Source organism: Taudactylus pleione, unplaced genomic scaffold, assembly GCF_031769625.1.
Source record: "Taudactylus pleione unplaced genomic scaffold, aTauple2 ptg000431l, whole genome shotgun sequence".
NCBI lineage: Eukaryota > Metazoa > Chordata > Amphibia > Anura > Myobatrachidae > Taudactylus > Taudactylus pleione.
This window is the reverse complement of record NW_028284833.1, coordinates 1-26,797: the sequence shown is the minus strand read 5'-3', so window position 1 is coordinate 26,797 and position 26,797 is coordinate 1.

Sequence of the window (26,797 nt, the reverse complement as noted above, 5' to 3'; positions counted from 1 at the left end):
CGTAATTTTAGACCCCATGGATCGATAACCGCAAGCTTTAAAACAAATGAAAATCTCCATTGACTTAAAGAGGGACCGGAAGAGCCTAGGGACCCTTCATTTGACAAGCTGTTTCTCTGCTGTCTGAATGTCAAAATGGCCCAAAAATGTTGTTGCGGTAGCTCTGAACAAGTGCTTTCCATGCATTCTGGTCCTGTAATTTTAGACCCCATGGATCGATAACCGCAAGCTTTAAAACAAATGAAAATCTCCATTGACTTAAAGAGGGACCGGAAGAGCCTAGGGACCCTTCATTTGACAAGCTGTTTCTCTGCTGTCTGAATGTCAAAATGGCCCAAAATTGTTGTGAAGGTAGCTCTGAACAAGTGCTTTCCAAGCATTCTGGACCCGTAATTTTAGACCACATGGATCGATAACCTCAAGCTTTCAAACAAATGAAAATCTCCATTGACTTAAAGAGGGTCCGGAAGAGCCTAGGGACCTTCATTTGACCAGCTGTTTCTCTGCTGCCTGAATGTCAAAATGGCCCCAAATCGTTGTGAAGGTAGCTCTGAGCAAGTGCTTTCCACGCATACTGGTCCCGTAACTTTAGACTCCATGGATCGATAACTGCAAGCTTTAAAACAAATGAAAATCTCCATTGACTTAAAGAGGGACCGGAAGAGCCTAGGGACCCTTCATTTGACCAGCTGTTTCTCTGCTGCCTGAATGTTAAAATGGCCCCAAATCATTGTGAAGGTAGCTCTAAACAAGTGCTTTCCATGCATACTGGTCCCGTAATTTTAGACCACATGGATCGATAACTGCAAGCTTTAAAACAAATGAAAATCTCCATTGACTTAAAGAGGGACCGGAAGAGCCTAGGGACCCTTCATTTGACCAGCTGTTTCTCTGCTGCCTGAATGTCAAAATGGAACAAAATTGTTGTGAAGGTAGCTCTGAACAAGTGCTTACCACGCATACTGGTCCCGTAATTTTACACCCCTTGGATCAATAACCGCAAGCTTTTGAAGCTAATGAAAATCTCCATTGACTTAAAACAGGACCTGAAGTGCCTAGGGACCCTTCTTTTGACCGGCTGTTTCTCTGCCACCTGAATGTCGAAATGGCTCAAAATCGGTGTAAAGTTTGCTCTGATCAAGGGCTTTACAGTCATACTTGTCCCGTAATTTCACACCCCATGGATCGATAACCACAAGCATTTAAAGCAAATGGAAATCTCCTTTGACTTAAAGCAGGACCGGAGGAGCCCCGGGACTGGAAGAGCCAAGGGACCCTTTATTTGACCAGCAGTTTCTCTGCCACCTGAAGGTCAAAATGACCCAAAATCGTTGTGAAGGTAGCTCTGAACAAGTCCTTTCCATGCATACTGGAAAAGTAATTTTAGACCCCATGGATCAATAACCGCAAGCTTTTAAAGCTAATGAAAATCTCCATTGACTTAAAACAGGACCGGAGGAGCCTAGGGACCATTCTTTTGACCGGCTGTTTCACTGCCGCCTGAATGTCGAAATCACCCAAAATCGGTGAAAAGTGAGCTCTGAACAAGGGCTTTCCAGTCATACTTGTCCCATAAATTTAAAACCCTTGGATTGATATCCACAAGCTTTAAAAGCTAATGAAAATCTCCATTGACTTAAAGCAGGACCGGAAGAGCTGCGGGACCCTTCTTTTAACCGGCTGTTTCTATGCCCACTGAAGGTCAAAATGGGCCAAAATCGGTCTGAAGGTAGCTCTGAATAAGTGCTTTCCACGCATACTGGTCCCGTAATTTTAGACCCCATGGATCAATAACCGCAAGCTTTAAAAGCGAATGAAATTACCATTGATTTAAAACAGAACCGGAAGAGCCTAGAATCCCTTCTTTTGCCTTGCTGTTTCTCTGCCGCCTGAAGGTCGAAATGGCCCAAAATCGGTGTAAAGGTAGCTCTGAACAAGGGCTTTCCAGTCTTAATAGTCCCGTAATTTTAGACCCCTAGGATCGATAACCACAAGATTTTAAAGCAAATGGAAATCTCCTTTGACTTAAAGCAGGACCGAAGGAGCCACAGGACCGGAAGTGCCTAGGGACCCTTCATTTGACCAGCTGTTTTACTGCTGCCTGAATGTCAAAATGGCCCAAAATTGTTGTGAAGGTAGCTCTGAACAAGTGCTTTCCACGCATTCTGGTCCCTTAATTTTAGACCCCATGGATCGATAACCGCAAGCTTTAAATCAAATGAAAATCTCCATTGACTTAAAGAGGGACCGGAAGAGCCTAGGGACCCTTCATTTGACAAGCTGTTTTTCTGCTGCCTGAATGTCAAAATGTCCCAAAATTGTTGTGAAGGTAGCTCTGAACAAGTGCTTTCCACGCATACTGGTCCCATAATTTTAGACCCCATGGATTGATAACCGCAAGCTTTAAAAGAAATGAAAATCTCCATCGACTTAAAGAGGGACCAGAAGAGCCTAGGGACCCTTCATTTGACCAGCTGTTTCTCTGCTGCCTGAATGTCAAAATGGCCCCAAATCGTTGTGAAGGTATCTCTGAGCAAGTGCTTTCCACGCATACTGGTCCTGTAATTTTAGACTCCATGGATCGATAACTGCAAGCTTTAAAACAAATGAAAATCTCCATTGACTTAAAGAGGGACCGGAAGAGCCTAGGGACCCTTCATTTGACCAGCTGTTTCTCTGCTGCCTGAATGTCAAAATGGCCCCAAATCATTGTGAAGGTAGCTCTGAACAAGTGCTTTCCACGTATACTGGTCCCGTAATTTTAGACCCCATGGATCGATAACTGCAAGCTTTAAAACAAATGAAAATCTCCATTGACTTAAAGAGCGACCGGAAGAGCCTAGGGACCCTTCATTTGACCAGCTGTTTCTCTGCTGCCTGAATGTCAAAATGGAACAAATTTGTTCTGAAGGTAGCTCTGAACAAGTGCTTTCCACGCATACTGGTCCCGTAATTTTAGACCCCATGGATCAATAACCGCAAGATTTTAAAGCTAATGAAAATCTCCATTGACTTAAAACAGGACCTGAAGTGCCTCGGGACTGGAAGAGCCAAGGGACCCTTTATTTGACCAGCAGTTTCTCTGCCACCTGAAGGTCAAAATGACCCAAAATCGTTGTGAAGGTAGCTCTGAACAAGTCCTTTCCATGCATACTGGCAAAGTAATTTTAGACCCCATGGATCAATAACCGCAAGCTTTTAAAGCTAATGAAAATCTCCATTGACTTAAAACAGGACCGGAGGAGCCTAGGGACCATTCTTTTGACCGGCTGTTTCACTGCCGCCTGAATGTCGAAATCGCCCAAAATCGGTGAAAAGTGAGCTCTGAACAAGGGCTTTCCAGTCATACTTGTCCCATAAATTTAAAACCCTTGGATTGATATCCACAAGCTTTAAAAGCTAATGAAAATCTCCATTGACTTAAAGCAGGACCGGAAGAGCTGCGGGACCCTTCTTTTAACCGGCTGTTTCTATGCCCACTGAAGGTCAAAATGGGCCAAAATCGGTCTGAAGGTAGCTCTGAATAAGTGCTTTCCACGCATACTGGTCCCGTAATTTTAGACCCCATGGATCAATAACCGCAAGCTTTAAAAGCGAATGAAATTACCATTGATTTAAAACAGAACCGGAAGAGCCTAGAATCCCTTCTTTTGCCTTGCTGTTTCTCTGCCGCCTGAAGGTCGAAATGGCCCAAAATCGGTGTAAAGGTAGCTCTGAACAAGGGCTTTCCAGTCTTAATAGTCCCGTAATTTTAGACCCCTAGGATCGATAACCACAAGATTTTAAAGCAAATGGAAATCTCCTTTGACTTAAAGCAGGACCGAAGGAGCCACAGGACCGGAAGTGCCTAGGGACCCTTCATTTGACCAGCTGTTTTACTGCTGCCTGAATGTCAAAATGGCCCAAAATTGTTGTGAAGGTAGCTCTGAACAAGTGCTTTCCACGCATTCTGGTCCCTTAATTTTAGACCCCATGGATCGATAACCGCAAGCTTTAAATCAAATGAAAATCTCCATTGACTTAAAGAGGGACCGGAAGAGCCTAGGGACCCTTCATTTGACAAGCTGTTTTTCTGCTGCCTGAATGTCAAAATGTCCCAAAATTGTTGTGAAGGTAGCTCTGAACAAGTGCTTTCCACGCATACTGGTCCCATAATTTTAGACCCCATGGATTGATAACCGCAAGCTTTAAAAGAAATGAAAATCTCCAACGACTTAAAGAGGGACCAGAAGAGCCTAGGGACCCTTCATTTGACCAGCTGTTTCTCTGCTGCCTGAATGTCAAAATGGCCCCAAATCGTTGTGAAGGTATCTCTGAGCAAGTGCTTTCCACGCATACTGGTCCTGTAATTTTAGACTCCATGGATCGATAACTGCAAGCTTTAAAACAAATGAAAATCTCCATTGACTTAAAGAGGGACCGGAAGAGCCTAGGGACCCTTCATTTGACCAGCTGTTTCTCTGCTGCCTGAATGTCAAAATGGCCCCAAATCATTGTGAAGGTAGCTCTGAACAAGTGCTTTCCACGTATACTGGTCCCGTAATTTTAGACCCCATGGATCGATAACTGCAAGCTTTAAAACAAATGAAAATCTCCATTGACTTAAAGAGCGACCGGAAGAGCCTAGGGACACTTCATTTGACCAGCTGTTTCTCTGCTGCCTGAATGTCAAAATGGAACAAATTTGTTCTGAAGGTAGCTCTGAACAAGTGCTTTCCACGCATACTGGTCCCGTAATTTTAGACCCCATGGATCAATAACCGCAAGATTTTAAAGCTAATGAAAATCTCCATTGACTTAAAACAGGACCTGAAGTGCCTCGGGACCCTTCTTTTGACCGGCTGTTTCTCTGCCACCTGAATGTCGAAATGGCTCAAAATCGGTGTAAAGTTTGCTCTGATCAAGGGCTTTACAGTCATACTTGTCCCGTAATTTTACACCCCATGGATCGATAACCACAAGCATTTAAAGCAAATGGAAATCTCCTTTGACTTAAAGCAGGACCGGAGGAGCCGCGGGACTGGAAGAACCGAGGGACCCTTTATTTGACCAGCAGTTTCTCTGCCACCTGAAGGTCAAAATGGCCCAAAATCGTTGTGAAGGTAGCTCTGAACAAGTCCTTTCCATGCATACTGGTACAGTAATTTTAGAACCCATGGATTGATATCCATAAGCTTTAAAAGCGAATGAAATTACCATTGATTTAAAACAGGACCGGAAGAGCCTAGAATCCCTTCTTTTGCCTTGCTGTTTCTCTGCCGCCTGAAGGTCGAAATGGCCCAAAATCGGTGTAAAGGTAGCTCTGAACAAGGGCTTTCCAGTCTTAATAGTCCCGTAATTTTAGACCCCTAGGATCGATAACCACAAGATTTTAAAGCAAATGGAAATCTCCCTTGACTTAAAGCAGGACCGAAGGAGCCACAGGACCGGAAGTGCCTAGGGTCCCTTCATTTGACGAGCTGTTTCACTGCTGCCTGAATGTCAAAATGGCCCAAAATTGTTGTGAAGGTAGCTCTGAACAAGTGCTTTCCATGCATTCTGGTCCTGTAATTTTAGACCCCATGGATCGATAACCGCAAGCTTTAAAACAAATGAAAATCTCCATTGACTTAAAGAGGGACCGGAAGAGCCTAGGGACCCTTCATTTGACAAGCTGTTTCTCTGCTGTCTGAATGTCAAAATGGCCCAAAATTGTTGTTGCGGTAGCTCTGAACAAGTGCTTTCCATGCATTCTGGTCCTGTAATTTTAGACCCCATGGATCGATAACCGCAAGCTTTAAAAGAAATGAAAATCTCCATTGACTTAAAGAGGGACCGGAAGAGCCTAGGGACCCTTCTTTTGACAAGCTGTTTCTCTGCTGTCTGAATGTCAAAATGGCCCAAAATTGTTGTGAAGGTAGCTCTGAACAAGTGCTTTCCAAGCATTCTGGACCCGTAATTTTAGACCACATGGATCGATAACCTCAAGCTTTCAAACAAATGAAAATCTCCATTGACTTAAAGAGGGTCCGGAAGAGCCTAGGGACCCTTCATTTGACCAGCTGTTTCTCTGCTGCCTGAATGTCAAAATGGCCCCAAATCGTTGTGAAGGTAGCTCTGAGCAAGTGCTTTCCACGCATACTGGTCCCGTAACTTTAGACTCCATGGATCGATAACTGCAAGCTTTAAAACAAATGAAAATCTCCATTGACTTAAAGAGGGACCGGAAGAGCCTAGGGACCCTTCATTTGACCAGCTGTTTCTCTGCTGCCTGAATGTTAAAATGGCCCAAATCATTGTGAAGGTAGCTCTAAACAAGTGCTTTCCACGCATACTGGTCCCGTAATTTTAGACCCCATGGATCGATAACTGCAAGCTTTAAAACAAATGAAAATCTCCATTGACTTAAAGAGGGACCGGAAGAGCCTAGGGACCCTTCATTTGACCAGCTGTTTCTCTGCTGCCTGAATGTCAAAATGGAACAAAATTGTTGTGAAGGTAGCTCTGAACAAGTGCTTACCACGCATACTGGTCCCGTAATTTTACACCCCTTGGATCAATAACCGCAAGCTTTTGAAGCTAATGAAAATCTCCATTGACTTAAAACAGGACCTGAAGTGCCTAGGGTCCCTTCTTTTGACCGGCTGTTTCTGTGCCACCTGAATGTCGAAATGGCTCAAAATCGGTGTAAAGTTTGCTCTGATCAAGGGCTTTACAGTCATACTTGTCCCGTAATTTTACACCCCATGGATCGATAACCACAAGCATTTAAAGCAAATGGAAATCTCCTTTGACTTAAAGCAGGACCGGAGGAGCCGCGGGACTGGAAGAGCCAAGGGACCCTTTATTTGACCAGCTGTTTCTCTGCTGCCTGAATGTTAAAATGGCCCCAAATCATTGTGAAGGTAGCTCTAAACAAGTGCTTTCCACGCATACTGGTCCCGTAATTTTAGACCACATGGATCGATAACTGCAAGCTTTAAAACAAATGAAAATCTCCATTGACTTAAAGAGGGACCGGAAGAGCCTAGGGACCCTTCATTTGACCAGCTGTTTCTCTGCTGCCTGAATGTCAAAATGGAACAAAATTGTTGTGAAGGTAGCTCTGAACAAGTGCTTACCACGCATACTGGTCCCGTAATTTTACACCCCTTGGATCAATAACCGCAAGCTTTTGAAGCTAATGAAAATCTCCATTGACTTAAAACAGGACCTGAAGTGCCTAGGGTCCCTTCTTTTGACCGGCTGTTTCTCTGCCACCTGAATGTCGAAATGGCTCAAAATCGGTGTAAAGTTTGCTCTGATCAAGGGCTTTACAGTCATACTTGTCCCGTAATTTCACACCCCATGGATCGATAACCACAAGCATTTAAAGCAAATGGAAATCTCCTTTGACTTAAAGCAGGACCGGAGGAGCCCCGGGACTGGAAGAGCCAAGGGACCCTTTATTTGACCAGCAGTTTCTCTGCCACCTGAAGGTCAAAATGACCCAAAATCGTTGTGAAGGTAGCTCTGAACAAGTCCTTTCCATGCATACTGGTAAAGTAATTTTAGACCCCATGGATCAATAACCGCAAGCTTTTAAAGCTAATGAAAATCTCCATTGACTTAAAACAGGACCGGAGGAGCCTAGGGACCATTCTTTTGACCGGCTGTTTCACTGCCGCCTGAATGTCGAAATCGCCCAAAATCGGTGAAAAGTGAGCTCTGAACAAGGGCTTTCCAGTCATACTTGTCCCATAAATTTAGAACCCTTGGATTGATATCCACAAGCTTTAAAAGCTAATGAAAATCTCCATTGACTTAAAGCAGGACCGGAAGAGCTGCGGGACCCTTCTTTTAACCGGCTGTTTCTATGCCCACTGAAGGTCAAAATGGGCCAAAATCGGTCTGAAGGTAGCTCTGAATAAGTGCTTTCCACGCATACTGGTCCCGTAATTTTAGACCCCATGGATCGATAACCGCAAGCTTTAAAAGCGAATGAAATTACCATTGATTTAAAACAGGACCGGAAGAGCCTAGAATCCCTTCTTTTGCCTTGCTGTTTCTCTGCCGCCTGAAGGTCGAAATGGCCCAAAATCTGTGTAAAGGTAGCTCTGAACAAGGGCTTTCCAGTCTTAATAGTCCCGTAATTTTAGACCCCTAGGATCGATAACCACAAGATTTTAAAGCAAATGGAAATCTCCTTTGACTTAAAGCAGGACCGAAGGAGCCACAGGACCGGAAGTGCCTAGGGACCCTTCATTTGACCAGCTGTTTTACTGCTGCCTGAATGTCAAAATGGCCCAAAATTGTTTTGAAGGTAGCTCTGAACAAGTGCTTTCCACGCATTCTGGTCCCGTAATTTTAGACCCCATGGATCGATAACCGCAAGCTTTAAATCAAATGAAAATCTCCATTGACTTAAAGAGGGACCGGAAGAGCCTAGGGACCCTTCATTTGACAAGCTGTTTTTCTGCTGCCTGAATGTCAAAATGGCCCAAAATTGTTGTGAAGGTAGCTCTGAACAAGTGCTTTCCACGCATACTGGTCCCATAATTTTAGACCCCATGGATTGATAACTGCAAGCTTTAAAAGAAATGAAAATCTCCATTGACTTAAAGAGGGACCAGAAGAGCCTAGGGACCCTTCATTTGACCAGCTGTTTCTCTGCTGCCTGAATGTCAAAATGGCCCCAAATCGTTGTGAAGGTAGCTCTGAGCAAGTGCTTTCCAAGCATACTGGTCCTGTAATTTTAGACTCCATGTATCGATAACTGCAAGCTTTAAAACAAATGAAAATCTCCATTGACTTAAAGAGGGACCGGAAGAGCCTAGGGACCCTTCATTTGACCAGCTGTTTCTCTGCTGCCTGAATGTCAAAATGGCCCCAAATCATTGTGAAGGTAGCTCTGAACAAGTGCTTTCCACGTATACTGGTCCCGTAATTTTAGACCCCATGGATCGATAACTGCAAGCTTTAAAACAAATGAAAATCTCCATTGACTTAAAGAGGGACCGGAAGAGCCTAGGGACCGTTCATTTGACCAGCTGTTTCTCTGCTGCCTGAATGTCAAAATGGAACAAATTTGTTCTGAAGGTAGCTCTGAACAAGTGCTTTCCACGCATACTGGTCCCGTAATTTTAGACCCCATGGATCAATAACCGCAAGCTTTTAAAGCTAATGAAAATCTCCATTGACTTAAAACAGGACCTGAAGTGCCTCGGGACCCTTCTTTTGACCGGCTGTTTCTCTGCCACCTGAATGTCGAAATGGCTCAAAATCGGTGTAAAGTTTGCTCTGATCAAGGGCTTTACAGTCATACTTGTCCCGTAATTTTACACCCCATGGATCGATAACCACAAGCATTTAAAGCAAATGGAAATCTCCTTTGACTTAAAGCAGGACCGGAGGAGCCGCGGGACTGGATGAGCCTAGGGACCCTTTATTTGACCAGCAGTTTCTCTGCCACCTGAAGGTCAAAATGGCCCAAAATCGTTGTGAAGGTAGCTCTGAACAAGTCCTTTCCATGCATACTGGTACAGTAATTTTAGAACCCATGGATTGATATCCACAAGCTTTTAAAGCTAATGAAAATATCCATTGACTTAAAGCAGGACCGGAAGAGCTGCGGGACCCTTCTTTTGACCGGCTGTTTCTCTGCCCACTGAAGGTCAAAATGGGCCAAAATCGGTGTGAAGGTAGCTCTGAACAAGTGCTTTCCACGCATACTGGTCCCGTAATTTTAGACCCCATGGATCGATAACTGCAAGCTTTAAAAGCGAATGAAATAACCATTGATTTAAAACAGGACCGGAAGAGCCTAGATTCCCTACTTTTGCCTTGCTGGTTCCCTTCCGCCTGAAGGTCGAAATGGCCCAAAATCGGTGTAAAGGTAGCTCTGAAAAAGGGCTTTCCAATCTTAATAGTCCCGTAATTTTAGACCCCTAGGATCGATAACCACAAGATTTTAAAGCAAATGGAAATCTCCTTTGACTTAAAGCAGGACCGGAAGAGCTGCGGGACCCTTCTTTTGACCGGCTGTTTCTCTGCCCACTGAAGGTCAAAATGGGCCAAAATCGGTGTGAAGGTAGCTCTGAATAAGTGCTTTCCATGCATACTGGTCCCGTAATTTTAGACCCCATGGATCGATAACCGCAAGCTTTAAAAGCGAATGAAATTACCATTGATTTAAAACAGGACCGGAAGAGCCTAGAATCCCTTCTTTTGCCTTGCTGTTTCTCTGCCGCCTGAAGGTCGAAATGGCCCAAAATCGGTGTAAAGGTAGCTCTGAACAAGGGCTTTCCAGTCTTAATAGTCCCGTAATTTTAGACCCCTAGGATCGATAACCACAAGATTTTAAAGCAAATGGAAATCTCCATTGACTTAAAGCAGGACCGAAGGAGCCACAGGACCGGAAGTGCCTAGGGACCCTTCATTTGACCAGCTGTTTCACTGCTGCCTGAATGTCAAAATGGCCCAAAATTGTTGTGAAGGTAGCTCTGAACAAGTGCTTTCCACGCATTCTGGTCCCGCAATTTTAGACCCCATGGATCGATAACCGCAAGCTTTAAAACAAATGAAAATCTCCATTGACTTAAAGAGGGACCGGAAGAGCCTAGGGACCCTTCATTTGACAAGCTGTTTCTCTGCTGTCTGAATGTCAAAATGGCCCAAAATTGTTGTTGCGGTAGCTCTGAACAAGTGCTTTCCATGCATTCTGGTCCTGTAATTTTAGACCCCATGGATCTTATAACCGCAAGCTTTAAAACAAATGAAAATCTCCATTGACTTAAAGAGGGACCGGAAGAGCCTAGGGACCCTTCATTTGACAAGCTGTTTCTCTGCTGTCTGAATGTCAAAATGGCCCAAAATTGTTGTGAAGGTAGCTCTGAACAAGTGCTTTCCAAGCATTCTGGACCCGTAATTTTAGACCACATGGATCGATAACCTCAAGCTTTCAAACAAATGAAAATCTCCATTGACTTAAAGAGGGACCGGAAGAGCCTAGGGACCCTTCATTTGACCAGCTGTTTCTCTGCTGCCTGAATGTTAAAATGGCCCCAAATCATTGTGAAGGTAGCTCTAAACAAGTGCTTTCCACGCATACTGGTCCCGTAATTTTAGACCCCATGGATCGATAACTGCAAGCTTTAAAACAAATGAAAATCTCCATTGACTTAAAGAGGGACCGGAAGAGCCTAGGGACCCTTCATTTGACCAGCTGTTTCTCTGCTGCCTGAATGTCAAAATGGAACAAAATTGTTGTGAAGGTAGCTCTGAACAAGTGCTTACCACGCATACTGGTCCCGTAATTTTACACCCCTTGGATCAATAACCACAAGCTTTTGAAGCTAATGAAAATCTCCATTGACTTAAAACAGGACCTGAAGTGCCTAGGGTCCCTTCTTTTGACCGGCTGTTTCTCTGCCACCTGAATGTCGAAATGGCTCAAAATCGGTGTAAAGTTTGCTCTGATCAAGGGCTTTACAGTCATACTTGTCCCGTAATTTTACACCCCATGGATCGATAACCACAAGCATTTAAAGCAAATGGAAATCTCCTTTGACTTAAAGCAGGACCGGAGGAGCCGCGGGACTGGAAGAGCCAAGGGACCCTTTATTTGACCAGCAGTTTCTCTGCCACCTGAATGTCAAAATGACCCAAAATCGTTGTGAAGGTAGCTCTGAACAAGTCATTTCCATGCATACTGGTAAAGTACTTTTAGACCCCATGGATCAATAACCGCAAGCTTTTAAAGCTAATGAAAATCTCCATTGACTTAAAACAGGACTGGCTGAGCCTAGGGACCATTCTTTTGACCGGCTGTTTCACTGCCGCCTGAATGTCGAAATCGCCCAAAATCGGTGAAAAGTGAGCTCTGAACAAGGGCTTTCCAGTCATACTTGTCCCATAAATTTAGAACCCTTGGATTGATATCCACAAGCTTTAAAAGCTAATGAAAATCTCCATTGACTTAAAGCAGGACCGGAAGAGCTGCGGGACCCTTCTTTTAACCGGCTGTTTCTATGCCCACTGAAGGTCAAAATGGGCCAAAATCGGTCTGAAGGTAGCTCTGAATAAGTGCTTTCCACGCATACTGGTCCCGTAATTTTAGACCCCATGGATCGATAACCGCAAGCTTTAAAAGCGAATGAAATTACCATTGATTTAAAACAGGACCGGAAGAGCCTAGAATCCCTTCTTTTGCCTTGCTGTTTCTCTGCCGCCTGAAGGTCGAAATGGCCCAAAATCTGTGTAAAGGTAGCTCTGAACAAGGGCTTTCCAGTCTTAATAGTCCCGTAATTTTAGACCCCTAGGATCGATAACCACAAGATTTTAAAGCAAATGGAAATCTCCATTGACTTAAAGCAGGACCGAAGGAGCCACAGGACCGGAAGTGCCTAGGGACCCTTCATTTGACCAGCTGTTTCACTGCTGCCTGAATGTCAAAATGGCCCAAAATTGTTGTGAAGGTAGCTCTGAACAAGTGCTTTCCACGCATTCTGGTCCCGCAATTTTAGACCCCATGGATCGATAACCGCAAGCTTTAAAACAAATGAAAATCTCCATTGACTTAAAGAGGGACCGGAAGAGCCTAGGGACCCTTCATTTGACAAGCTGTTTCTCTGCTGTCTGAATGTCAAAATGGCCCAAAATTGTTGTTGCGGTAGCTCTGAACAAGTGCTTTCCATGCATTCTGGTCCTGTAATTTTAGACCCCATGGATCTTATAACCGCAAGCTTTAAAACAAATGAAAATCTCCATTGACTTAAAGAGGGACCGGAAGAGCCTAGGGACCCTTCATTTGACAAGCTGTTTCTCTGCTGTCTGAATGTCAAAATGGCCCAAAATTGTTGTGAAGGTAGCTCTGAACAAGTGCTTTCCAAGCATTCTGGACCCGTAATTTTAGACCACATGGATCGATAACCTCAAGCTTTCAAACAAATGAAAATCTCCATTGACTTAAAGAGGGACCGGAAGAGCCTAGGGACCCTTCATTTGACCAGCTGTTTCTCTGCTGCCTGAATGTTAAAATGGCCCCAAATCATTGTGAAGGTAGCTCTAAACAAGTGCTTTCCACGCATACTGGTCCCGTAATTTTAGACCCCATGGATCGATAACTGCAAGCTTTAAAACAAATGAAAATCTCCATTGACTTAAAGAGGGACCGGAAGAGCCTAGGGACCCTTCATTTGACCAGCTGTTTCTCTGCTGCCTGAATGTCAAAATGGAACAAAATTGTTGTGAAGGTAGCTCTGAACAAGTGCTTACCACGCATACTGGTCCCGTAATTTTACACCCCTTGGATCAATAACCACAAGCTTTTGAAGCTAATGAAAATCTCCATTGACTTAAAACAGGACCTGAAGTGCCTAGGGTCCCTTCTTTTGACCGGCTGTTTCTCTGCCACCTGAATGTCGAAATGGCTCAAAATCGGTGTAAAGTTTGCTCTGATCAAGGGCTTTACAGTCATACTTGTCCCGTAATTTTACACCCCATGGATCGATAACCACAAGCATTTAAAGCAAATGGAAATCTCCTTTGACTTAAAGCAGGACCGGAGGAGCCGCGGGACTGGAAGAGCCAAGGGACCCTTTATTTGACCAGCAGTTTCTCTGCCACCTGAATGTCAAAATGACCCAAAATCGTTGTGAAGGTAGCTCTGAACAAGTCATTTCCATGCATACTGGTACAGTACTTTTAGACCCCATGGATCAATAACCGCAAGCTTTTAAAGCTAATGAAAATCTCCATTGACTTAAAACAGGACCGGCTGAGCCTAGGGACCATTCTTTTGACCGGCTGTTTCACTGCCGCCTGAATGTCGAAATCGCCCAAAATCGGTGAAAAGTGAGCTCTGAACAAGGGCTTTCCAGTCATACTTGTCCCATAAATTTAGAACCCTTGGATTGATATCCACAAGCTTTAAAAGCTAATGAAAATCTCCATTGACTTAAAGCAGGACCGGAAGAGCTGCGGGACCCTTCTTTTAACCGGCTGTTTCTATGCCCACTGAAGGTCAAAATGGGCCAAAATCGGTCTGAAGGTAGCTCTGAATAAGTGCTTTCCACGCATACTGGTCCCGTAATTTTAGACCCCATGGATCGATAACCGCAAGCTTTAAAAGCGAATGAAATTACCATTGATTTAAAACAGGACCGGAAGAGCCTAGAATCCCTTCTTTTGCCTTGCTGTTTCTCTGCCGCCTGAAGGTCGAAATGGCCCAAAATCTGTGTAAAGGTAGCTCTGAACAAGGGCTTTCCAGTCTTAATAGTCCCGTAATTTTAGACCCCTAGGATCGATAACCACAAGATTTTAAAGCAAATGGAAATCTCCTTTGACTTAAAGCAGGACCGAAGGAGCCACAGGACCGGAAGTGCCTAGGGACCCTTCATTTGACCAGCTGTTTTACTGCTGCCTGAATGTCAAAATGGCCCAAAATTGTTGTGAAGGTAGCTCTGAACAAGTGCTTTCCACGCATTCTGGTCCCGTAATTTTAGACCCCATGGATCGATAACCGCAAGCTTTAAATCAAATGAAAATCTCCATTGACTTAAAGAGGGACCGGAAGAGCCTAGGGACCCTTCATTTGACAAGCTGTTTTTCTGCTGCCTGAATGTCAAAATGGCCCAAAATTGTTGTGAAGGTAGCTCTGAACAAGTGCTTTCCACGCATACTGGTCCCATAATTTTAGACCCCATGGATTGATAACTGCAAGCTTTAAAAGAAATGAAAATCTCCATTGACTTAAAGAGGGACCAGAAGAGCCTAGGGACCCTTCATTTGACCAGCTGTTTCTCTGCTGCCTGAATGTCAAAATGGCCCCAAATCGTTGTGAAGGTAGCTCTGAACAAGTGCTTTCCAAGCATACTGGTCCTGTAATTTTAGACTCCATGTATCGATAACTGCAAGCTTTAAAACAAATGAAAATCTCCATTGACTTAAAGAGGGACCGGAAGAGCCTAGGGACCCTTCATTTGACCAGCTGTTTCTCTGCTGCCTGAATGTCAAAATGGCCCCAAATCATTGTGAAGGTAGCTCTGAACAAGTGCTTTCCACGTATACTGGTCCCGTAATTTTAGACCCCATGGATCGATAACTGCAAGCTTTAAAACAAATGAAAATCTCCATTGACTTAAAGAGGGACCGGAAGAGCCTAGGGACCGTTCATTTGACCAGCTATTTCTCTGCTGCCTGAATGTCAAAATGGAACAAATTTGTTCTGAAGGTAGCTCTGAACAAGTGCTTTCCACGCATACTGGTCCCGTAATTTTAGACCCCATGGATCAATAACCGCAAGCTTTTAAAGCTAATGAAAATCTCCATTGACTTAAAACAGGACCTGAAGTGCCTCGGGACCCTTCTTTTGACCGGCTGTTTCTCTGCCACCTGAATGTCGAAATGGCTCAAAATCGGTGTAAAGTTTGCTCTGATCAAGGGCTTTACAGTCATACTTGTCCCGTAATTTTACACCCCATGGATCGATAACCACAAGCATTTAAAGCAAATGGAAATCTCCTTTGACTTAAAGCAGGACCGGAGGAGCCGCGGGACTGGATGAGCCTAGGGACCCTTTATTTGACCAGCAGTTTCTCTGCCACCTGAAGGTCAAAATGGCCCAAAATCGTTGTGAAGATAGCTCTGAACAAGTCCTTTCCATGCATACTGGTACAGTAATTTTAGAACCCATGGATTGATATCCACAAGCTTTTAAAGCTAATGAAAATCTCCATTGACTTAAAGCAGGACCGGAAGAGCTGCGGGACCCTTCTTTTGACCGGCTGTTTCTCTGCCCACTGAAGGTCAAAATGGGCCAAAATCGGTGTGAAGGTAGCTCTGAACAAGTGCTTTCCACGCATACTGGTCCCGTAATTTTAGACCCCATGGATCGATAACTGCAAGCTTTAAAAGCGAATGAAATAACCATTGATTTAAAACAGGACCGGAAGAGCCTAGATTCCCTACTTTTGCCTTGCTGGTTCCCTTCCGCCTGAAGGTCGAAATGGCCCAAAATCGGTGTAAAGGTAGCTCTGAAAAAGGGCTTTCCAATCTTAATAGTCCCGTAATTTTAGACCCCTAGGATCGATAACCACAAGATTTTAAAGCAAATGGAAATCTCCTTTGACTTAAAGCAGGACCGGAAGAGCTGCAGGACCCTTCTTTTGACCGGCTGTTTCTCTGCCCACTGAAGGTCAAAATGGGCCAAAATCGGTGTGAAGGTAGCTCTGAATAAGTGCTTTCCACGCATACTGGTCCCGTAATTTTAGACCCCATGGATCGATAACCACAAGCTTTAAAAGCGAATGAAATTACCATTGATTTAAAACAGGACCGGAAGAGCCTAGAATCCCTTCTTTTGCCTTGCTGTTTCTCTGCCGCCTGAAGGTCGAAATGGCCCAAAATCGGTGTAAAGGTAGCTCTGAACAAGGGCTTTCCAGTCTTAATAGTCCCGTAATTTTAGACCCCTAGGATCGATAACCACAAGATTTTAAAGCAAATTGAAATCTCCTTTGACTTAAAGCAGGACCGAAGGAGCCACAGGACCGGAAGTGCCTAGGGACCCTTCATTTGACCAGCTGTTTCACTGCTGCCTGAATGTCAAAATGGCCCAAAATTGTTGTGAAGGTAGCTCTGAACAAGTGCTTTCCACGCATTCTGGTCCCGCAATTTTAGACCCCATGGATCGATAACCGCAAGCTTTAAAACAAATGAAAATCTCCATTGACTTAAAGAGGGACCGGAAGAGCCTAGGGACCCTTCATTTGACAAGCTGTTTCTCTGCTGTCTGAATGTCAAAATGGCCCAAAATTGTTGTTGCGGTAGCTCTGAACAAGTGCTTTCCATGCATTCTGGTCCTGTAATTTTAGACCCCATGGATCTTATAACCGCAAGCTTTAAAACAAATGAAAATCTCCATTGACTTAAAGAGGGACCGGAAGAGCCTAGGGACCCTTCATTTGACAAGCTGTTTCTCTGCTGTCTGAATGTCAAAATGGCCCAAAATTGTTGTGAAGGTAGCTCTGAACAAGTGCTTTCCAAGCATTCTGGACCCGTAATTTTAGACCACATGGATCGATAACCTCAAGCTTTCAAACAAATGAAAATCTCCATTGACTTAAAGAGGGTCCGGAAGAGCCTAGGGACCCTTCATTTGACCAGCTGTTTCTCTGCTGCCTGAATGTCAAAATGGCCCCAAATCGTTGTGAAGGTAGCTCTGAGCAAGTGCTTTCCATCCATACTGGTCCCGTAACTTTAGACTCCATGGATCGATAACTGCAAGCTTTAAAACAAATGAAAATCTCCATTGACTTAAAGAGGGACCGGAAGAGCCTAGGGACCCTTCATTTGACCAGCTGTTTCTCTGCTGCCTGAATGTTAAAATGGCCCCAAATCATTGTGAAGGTAGCTCTAAACAAGTGCTTTCCACGCATACTGGTCCCGTAATTTTAGACCCCATGGATCGATAACTGCAAGCTTTAAAACAAATGAAAATCTCCATTGACTTAAAGAGGGACCGGAAGAGCCTAGGGACCCTTCATTTGACCAGCTGTTTCTCTGCTGCCTGAATGTCAAAATGGAACAAAATTGCTGTGAAGGTAGCTCTGAACAAGTGCTTACCACGCATACTGGTCCCGTAATTTTACACCCCTTGGATCAATAACCGCAAGCTTTTGAAGCTAATGAAAATCTCCATTGACTTAAAACAGGACCTGAAGTGCCTAGGGACCCTTCTTTTGACTGGCTGTTTCTCTGCCACCTGAATGACGAAATGGCTCAAAATCGGTGTAAAGTTTGCTCTGATCAAGGGCTTTACAGTCATACTTGTCCCGTAATTTTACACCCCATGGATCGATAACCACAAGCATTTAAAGCAAATGGAAATCTCCTTTGACTTAAAGCAGGACCGGAGGAGCCGCGGGACTGGAAGAGCCAAGGGACCCTTTATTTGACCAGCAGTTTCTCTGCCACCTGAAGGTCAAAATGACCCAAAATCGTTGTGAAGGTAGCTCTGAACAAGTCCTTTCCATGCATACTGGTACAGTAATTTTAGACCCCATGGATCAATAACCGCAAGCTTTTAAAGCTAATGAAAATCTCCATTGACTTAAAACAGGACCGGAGGAGCCTAGGGACCATTCTTTTGACCGGCTGTTTCACTGCCGCCTGAATGTCGAAATCGCCCAAAATCGGTGAAAAGTGAGCTCTGAACAAGGGCTTTCCAGTCATACTTGTCCCATAAATTTAGAACCCTTGGATTGATATCCACAAGCTTTAAAAGCTAATGAAAATCTCCATTGACTTAAAGCAGGACCGGAAGAGCTGCGGGACCCTTCTTTTAACCGGCTGTTTCTATGCCAACTGAAGGTCAAAATGGGCTAAAATCGGTCTGAAGGTAGCTCTGAATAAGTGCTTTCCACGCATACTGGTCCCGTAATTTTAGACCCCATGGATCGATAACCGCAAGCTTTAAAAGCGAATGAAATTACCATTGATTTAAAACAGGACCGGAAGAGCCTAGAATCCCTTCTTTTGCCTTGCTGTTTCTCTGACGCCTGAAGGTCGAAATGGCCCAAAATTGGTGTAAAGGTAGCTCTGAACAAGGGCTTTCCAGTCTTAATAGTCCCTTAAGTTTAGACCCCTAGGATCGATAACCACAAGATTTTAAAGCAAATGGAAATCTCCTTTGACTTAAAGCAGGACCGAAGGAGCCACGGGACCGGAAGTGCCTAGGGACCCTTCATTTGACCAGCTTTTACTGCTGCCTGAATGTCAAAATGGCCCAAAATTGTTGTGAAGGTAGCTCTGAACAAGTGCTTTCCACGCATTCTGGTCCAGTAATTTTAGACCCCATGGATCGATAACCGCAAGTTTTAAATCAAATGAAAATCTCCATTGACTTAAAGAGGGACCGGAAGAGCCTAGGGACCCTTCATTTGACAAGCTGTTTTTCTGCTGCCTGAATGTCAAAATGGCCCAAAATTGTTGTGAAGGTAGCTCTGAACAAGTGCTTTCCATGCATACTGGTCCCATAATTTTAGACCCCATGGATTGATAACCGCAAGCTTTAAAAGAAATGAAAACCTCCATTGACTTAAAGAGGGACCAGAAGAGCCTAGGGACCCTTCATTTGACCAGCTGTTTCTCTGCTGCCTGAATGTCAAAATGGCCCCAAATCGTTGTGAAGGTAGCTCTGAGCAAGTGCTTTCCACGCATACTGGTCCTGTAATTTTAGACTCCATGGATCGATAACTGCAAGCTTTAAAACAAATGAAAATCTCCATTGACTTAAAGAGGGACCGGAAGAGCCTAGGGACCCTTCATTTGACCAGCTGTTTCTCTGCTGCCTGAATGTCAAAATGGCCCCAAATCATTGTGAAGGTAGCTCTGAACAAGTGCTTTCCACTTATACTGGTCCCGTAATTTTAGACCCCATGGATCGATAACTGCAAGCTTTAAAACAAATGAAAATCTCCATTGACTTAAAGAGGGACCGGAAGAGCCTAGGGACCCTTCATTTGACCAGCTGTTTCTCTGCTGCCTGAATGTCAAAATGGAACAAATTTGTTCTGAAGGTAGCTCTGAATAAGTGCTTTCCACGCATACTGGTCCCGTAATTTTAGACCCCATGGATCAATAACCGCAAGCTTTTAAAGCTAATGAAAATCTCCATTGACTTAAAACAGGACCTGAAGTGCCTCGGGACCCTTCTTTTGACCGGCTGTTTCTCTGCCACCTGAATGTCGAAATGGCTCAAAATCGGTGGAAAGTTTGCTCTGATCAAGGGCTTTACAGTCATACTTGTCCCGTAATTTTACACCCCATGGATCGATAACCACAAGCATTTAAAGCAAATGGAAATCTCCTTTGACTTAAAGCAGGACCGGAGGAGCCGCGGGACTGGAAGAGCCTAGGGACCCTTTATTTGACCAGCAGTTTCTCTGCCACCTGAAGGTCAAAATGGCCCAAAATCGTTGTGAAGGTAGCTCTGAACAAGTCCTTTCCATGCATACTGGTACAGTAATTTTAGAACCCATGGATTGATATCCACAAGCTTTTAAAGCTAATGAAAATCTCCATTGACTTAAAGCAGGACCGGAAGAGCTGCGGGACCCTTCTTTTGACCGGCTGTTTCTCTGCCCACTGAAGGTCAAAATGGGCCAAAATCGGTGTGAAGGTAGCTCTGAACAAGTGCTTTCCACGCATACTGGTCCCATAATTTTAGACCCCATGGATCGATAACCGCAAGATTTAAAAGCGAATGAAATTACCATTGATTTAAAACAGGACCGGAAGAGCCTAGATTCCCTACTTTTGCCTTGCTGGTTCCCTTCCGCCTGAAGGTCGAAATGGCCCAAAATCGGTGTAAAGGTAGCTCTGAAAAAGGGCTTTCCAATCTTAATAGTCCCGTAATTTTAGACCCCTAGGATCGATAACCACAAGATTTTAAAGCAAATGGAAATCTCCTTTGACTTAAAGCAGGACCGAAGGAGCCACAGGACCGGAAGAGCCTAGGGACCCTTCATTTGACCAGCTGTTTCACTGCTGCCTGAATGTCAAAATGGCCCAAAATTGTTGTGAAGGTAGCTCTGAACAAGTGCTTTCCACGCATTCTGGTCCCGTAATTTTAGACCCCATGGATCGATAACCGCAAGCTTTAAAACAAATGAAAATCTCCATTGACTTAAAGAGGGACCGGAAGAGCCTAGGGACCCTTCATTTGACCAGCTGTTTCTCTGCTGCCTGAATTGCAAAATGGAACAAAATTGTTGTGAAGGTAGCTCTGAACAAGTGCTTTCCACGCATACTGGTCCCATAATTTTAGACCCCATGGATTGATAACCACAAGATTTTAAAGTGAATGGAAATCTCCGTTGACTTAAAAAAGGACCGGAGGAGCCTAGGGACCCTTCTTTTGACCGGCTGTTTCACTGCCGCCTGAATGTCGAAATCGCCCAAAATCGGTGAAAAGTGAGCTCTGAACAAGGGCTTTCCAGTCATACTTGTCCCATAATTTTAGAACCCATGGATCGATAACCACAAGCATTTAAAGCAAATGAAAATCTCCTTTGACTTAAAGCAGGACCGGAGGAGCCGCGGGACTAGAAAAGCCTAGGGACCCTTCTTTTGACCAGCTGTTTCACTGCTGCCTGAATGTCAAAATAGCCCAAAATTGTTGTGAACGTAGCTCTGAACAAGTGCTTTCCACGCATTCTGGTCCCGTAATTTTAGACCCCATGGATCGATAACCGCAAGCATTAAAACAAATGAAAATCTCCATTGACTTAAAGAGGGACCGGAAGAGCCTAGGGACCCTTCATTTGACAAGCTGTTTCTCTGCTGTCTGAATGTCAAAATGGCCCAAAATTGTTGTGAAGGTAGCTCTGAACAAGTGCTTTCCACGCATTCTGGTCCCGTAATTTTAGACCCCATGGATCGATAACCGCAAGCTTTAAAACAAATGAAAATCTCCATTGACTTAAAGAGGGACCGGAAGAGCCTAGGGACCCTTCATTTGACAAGCTGTTTTTCTGCTGCCTGAATGTCAAAATGGCCCAAAATTGTTGTGAAGGTAGCTCTGAACAAGTGCTTTCCACGCATACTGGTCCCATAATTTTATACCCCATGGATTGATAACCGCAAGCTTTAATAGAAATGAAAATCTCCATTGACTTAAAGAGGGACCGGAAGAGCCTAGGGACCCTTCATTTGACCAGCTGTTTCTCTGCTGCCTGAATGTCAAAATGGCCCCAAATTGTTGTGAAGGTAGCTCTGAGCAAGTGCTTTCCACGCATACTGGTCCCGTAATTTTAGACTCCTTGGATCGATAACTGCAAGCTTTAAAACAAATGAAAATCTCCATTGACTTAAAGAGGGACCGGAAGAGCCTAGGGACCCTTCATTTGACCAGCTGTTTCTCTGCTGCCTGAATGTCAAAATGGCCCAAAATCATTGTGAAGGTAGCTCTGAACAAGTGCTTTCCACGCATACTGGTCCCATAATTTTAGACCCCATGGATCGATAACTGCAAGCTTTAAAACAAATGAAAATCTCCATTGACTTAAAGAGGGACCGGAAGAGCCTAGGGACCCTTCATTTGACCAGCTGTTTCTCTGCTGCCTGAATGTCAAAATGGAACAAAATTGTTGTGAAGGTAGCTCTGAACAAGAGCTTTCCACGCATACTGGTCCCATATTTTTAGACCCCATGGATTGATAACCGCAAGCTTTTAAAGCTAATGAAAATCTCCATTGACTTAAAACAGGACCTGAAGTGCCTCGGGACCCTTCTTTTGACCGGCTGTTTCTCTGCCACCTGAATGTCGAAATGGCTCAAAATCGGTGTAAAGTTTGCTCTGATCAAGGGCTTTACAGTCATACTTGTCCTGTAATTTTACACCCCATGGATCGATAACCACAAGCATTTAAAGCAAATGGAAATCTCCTTTGACTTAAAGCAGGACCGGAGGAGCCGCGGGACTGGATGAGCCTAGGGACCCTTTATTTGACCAGCAGTTTCTCTGCCACCTGAAGGTCAAAATGGCCCAAAATCGTTGTGAAGGTAGCTCTGAACAAGTCCTTTCCATGCATACTGGTACAATAATTTTAGAACCCATGGATTGATATCCACAAGCTTTTAAAGCTAATGAAAATCTCCATTGACTTAAAGCAGGACCGGAAGAGCTGCGGGACCCTTCTTTTGACCGGCTGTTTCTCTGCCCACTGAAGGTCAAAATGGGCCAAAATCGGTGTGAAGGTAGCTCTGAACAAGTGCTTTCCACGCATACTGGTCCCGTAATTTTAGACCCCATGGATCGATAACCGCAAGCTTTAAAAGCGAATGAAATAACCATTGATTTAAAACAGGACCGGAAGAGCCTAGATTCCCTACTTTTGCCTTGCTGGTTCCCTTCCGCCTGAAGGTCGAAATGGCCCAAAATCGGTGTAAAGGTAGCTCTGAAAAAGGGCTTTCCAATCTTAATAGTCCCGTAATTTTAGACCCCTAGGATCGATAACCACAAGATTTTAAAGCAAATGGAAATCTCCTTTGACTTAAAGCAGGACCGGAAGAGCTGCGGGACCCTTCTTTTGACCGGCTGTTTCTCTGCCCACTGAAGGTCAAAATGGGCCAAAATCGGTGTGAAGGTAGCTCTGAATAAGTGCTTTCCACGCATACTGGTCCCGTAATTTTAGACCCCATGGATCGATAACCGCAAGCTTTAAAAGCGAATGAAATTACCATTGATTTAAAACAGGACCGGAAGAGCCTAGAATCCCTTCTTTTGCCTTGCTGTTTCTCTGCCGCCTGAAGGTCGAAATGGCCCAAAATCGGTGTAAAGGTAGCTCTGAACAAGGGCTTTCCAGTCTTAATAGTCCCGTAATTTTAGACCCCTAGGATCGATAACCACAAGATTTTAAAGCAAATGGAAATCTCCTTTGACTTAAAGCAGGACCGAAGGAGCCACAGGACCGGAAGTGCCTAGGGACCCTTCATTTGACCAGCTGTTTCACTGCTGCCTGAATGTCAAAATGGCCCAAAATTGTTGTGAAGGTAGCTCTGAACAAGTGCTTTCCACGCATTCTGGTCCCGCAATTTTAGACCCCATGGATCGATAACCGCAAGCTTTAAAACAAATGAAAATCTCCATTGACTTAAAGAGGGACCGGAAGAGCCTAGGGACCCTTCATTTGACAAGCTGTTTCTCTGCTGTCTGAATGTCAAAATGGCCCAAAATTGTTGTTGCGGTAGCTCTGAACAAGTGCTTTCCATGCATTCTGGTCCTGTAATTTTAGACCCCATGGATCTTATAACCGCAAGCTTTAAAACAAATGAAAATCTCCATTGACTTAAAGAGGGACCGGAAGAGCCTAGGGACCCTTCATTTGACAAGCTGTTTCTCTGCTGTCTGAATGTCAAAATGGCCCAAAATTGTTGTGAAGGTAGCTCTGAACAAGTGCTTTCCAAGCATTCTGGACCCGTAATTTTAGACCACATGGATCGATAACCTCAAGCTTTCAAACAAATGAAAATCTCCATTGACTTAAAGAGGGTCCGGAAGAGCCTAGGGACCCTTCATTTGACCAGCTGTTTCTCTGCTGCCTGAATGTCAAAATGGCCCCAAATTGTTGTGAAGGTAGCTCTGAGCAAGTGCTTTCCATGCATACTGGTCCCGTAACTTTAGACTCCATGGATCGATAACTGCAAGCTTTAAAACAAATGAAAATCTCCATTGACTTAAAGAGGGACCGGAAGAGCCTAGGGACCCTTCTTTTGACCAGCTGTTTCTCTGCTGCCTGAATGTTAAAATGGCCCCAAATCATTGTGAAGGTAGCTCTAAACAAGTGCTTTCCACGCATACTGGTCCCGTAATTTTAGACCCCATGGATCGATAACTGCAAGCTTTAAAACAAATGAAAATCTCCATTGACTTAAAGAGGGACCGGAAGAGCCTAGGGACCCTTCATTTGACCAGCTGTTTCTCTGCTGCCTGAATGTCAAAATGGAACAAAATTGCTGTGAAGGTAGCTCTGAACAAGTGCTTACCACGCATACTGGTCCCGTAATTTTACACCCCTTGGATCAATAACCGCAAGCTTTTGAAGCTAATGAAAATCTCCATTGACTTAAAACAGGACCTGAAGTGCCTAGGGACCCTTCTTTTGACTGGCTGTTTCTCTGCCACCTGAATGTCGAAATGGCTCAAAATCGGTGTAAAGTTTGCTCTGATCAAGGGCTTTACAGTCATACTTGTCCCGTAATTTTACACCCCATGGATCGATAACCACAAGCATTTAAAGCAAATGGAAATCTCCTTTGACTTAAAGCAGGACCGGAGGAGCCGCGGGACTGGAAGAGCCAAAGGGACCCTTTATTTGACCAGCAGTTTCTCTGCCACCTGAAGGTCAAAATGACCCAAAATCGTTGTGAAGGTAGCTCTGAACAAGTCCTTTCCATGCATACTGGTACAGTAATTTTAGACCCCATGGATCAATAACCGCAAGCTTTTAAAGCTAATGAAAATCTCCATTGACTTAAAACAGGACCGGAGGAGCCTAGGGACCATTCTTTTGACCGGCTGTTTCACTGCTGCCTGAATGTCGAAATCGCCCAAAATCGGTGAAAAGTGAGCTCTGAACAAGGGCTTTCCAGTCATACTTGTCCCATAAATTTAGAACCCTTGGATTGATATCCACAAGCTTTAAAAGCTAATGAAAATCTCCATTGACTTAAAGCAGGACCGGAAGAGCTGCGGGACCCTTCTTTTAACCGGCTGTTTCTATGCCAACTGAAGGTCAAAATGGGCCAAAATCGGTCTGAAGGTAGCTCTGAATAAGTGCTTTCCACGCATACTGGTCCCGTAATTTTAGACCCCATGGATCGATAACCGCAAGCTTTAAAAGCGAATGAAATTACCATTGATTTAAAACAGGACCGGAAGAGCCTAGAATCCCTTCTTTTGCCTTGCTGTTTCTCTGACGCCTGAAGGTCGAAATGGCCCAAAATCGGTGTAAAGGTAGCTCTGAACAAGGGCTTTCCAGTCTTAATAGTCCCTTAATTTTAGACCCCTAGGATCGATAACCACAAGATTTTAAAGCAAATGGAAATCTCCTTTGACTTAAAGCAGGACCGAAGGAGCCACGGGACCGGAAGTGCCTAGGGACCCTTCATTTGACCAGCTGTTTTACTGCTGCCTGAATGTCAAAATGGCCCAAAATTGTTGTGAAGGTAGCTCTGAACAAGTGCTTTCCACGCATTCTGGTCCAGTAATTTTAGACCCCATGGATCGATAACCGCAAGTTTTAAATCAAATGAAAATCTCCATTGACTTAAAGAGGGACCGGAAGAGCCTAGGGACCCTTCATTTGACAAGCTGTTTTTCTGCTGCCTGAATGTCAAAATGGCCCAAAATTGTTGTGAAGGTAGCTCTGAACAAGTGCTTTCCACGCATACTGGTCCCATAATTTTAGACCCCATGGATTGATAACCGCAAGCTTTAAAAGAAATGAAAACCTCCATTGACTTAAAGAGGGACCAGAAGAGCCTAGGGACCCTTCATTTGACCAGCTGTTTCTCTGCTGCCTGAATGTCAAAATGGCCCCAAATCGTTGTGAAGGTAGCTCTGAGCAAGTGCTTTCCACGCATACTGGTCCTGTAATTTTAGACTCCATGGATCGATAACTGCAAGCTTTAAAACAAATGAAAATCTCCATTGACTTAAAGAGGGACCGGAAGAGCCTAGGGACCCTTCATTTGACCAGCTGTTTCTCTGCTGCCTGAATGTCAAAATGGCCCCAAATCATTGTGAAGGTAGCTCTGAACAAGTGCTTTCCACGTATACTGGTCCCGTAATTTTAGACCCCATGGATCGATAACTGCAAGCTTTAAAACAAATGAAAATCTCCATTGACTTAAAGAGGGACCGGAAGAGCCTAGGGACCCTTCATTTGACCAGCTGTTTCTCTGCTGCCTGAATGTCAAAATGGAACAAATTTGTTCTGAAGGTAGCTCTGAATAAGTGCTTTCCACGCATACTGGTCCCGTAATTTTAGACCCCATGGATCAATAACCGCAAGCTTTTAAAGCTAATGAAAATCTCCATTGACTTAAAACAGGACCTGAAGTGCCTCGGGACCCTTCTTTTGACCGGCTGTTTCTCTGCCACCTGAATGTCGAAATGGCTCAAAATCGGTGGAAAGTTTGCTCTGATCAAGGGCTTTACAGTCATACTTGTCCCGTAATTTTACACCCCATGGATCGATAACCACAAGCATTTAAAGCAAATGGAAATCTCCTTTGACTTAAAGCAGGACCGGAGGAGCCGCGGGACTGGAAGAGC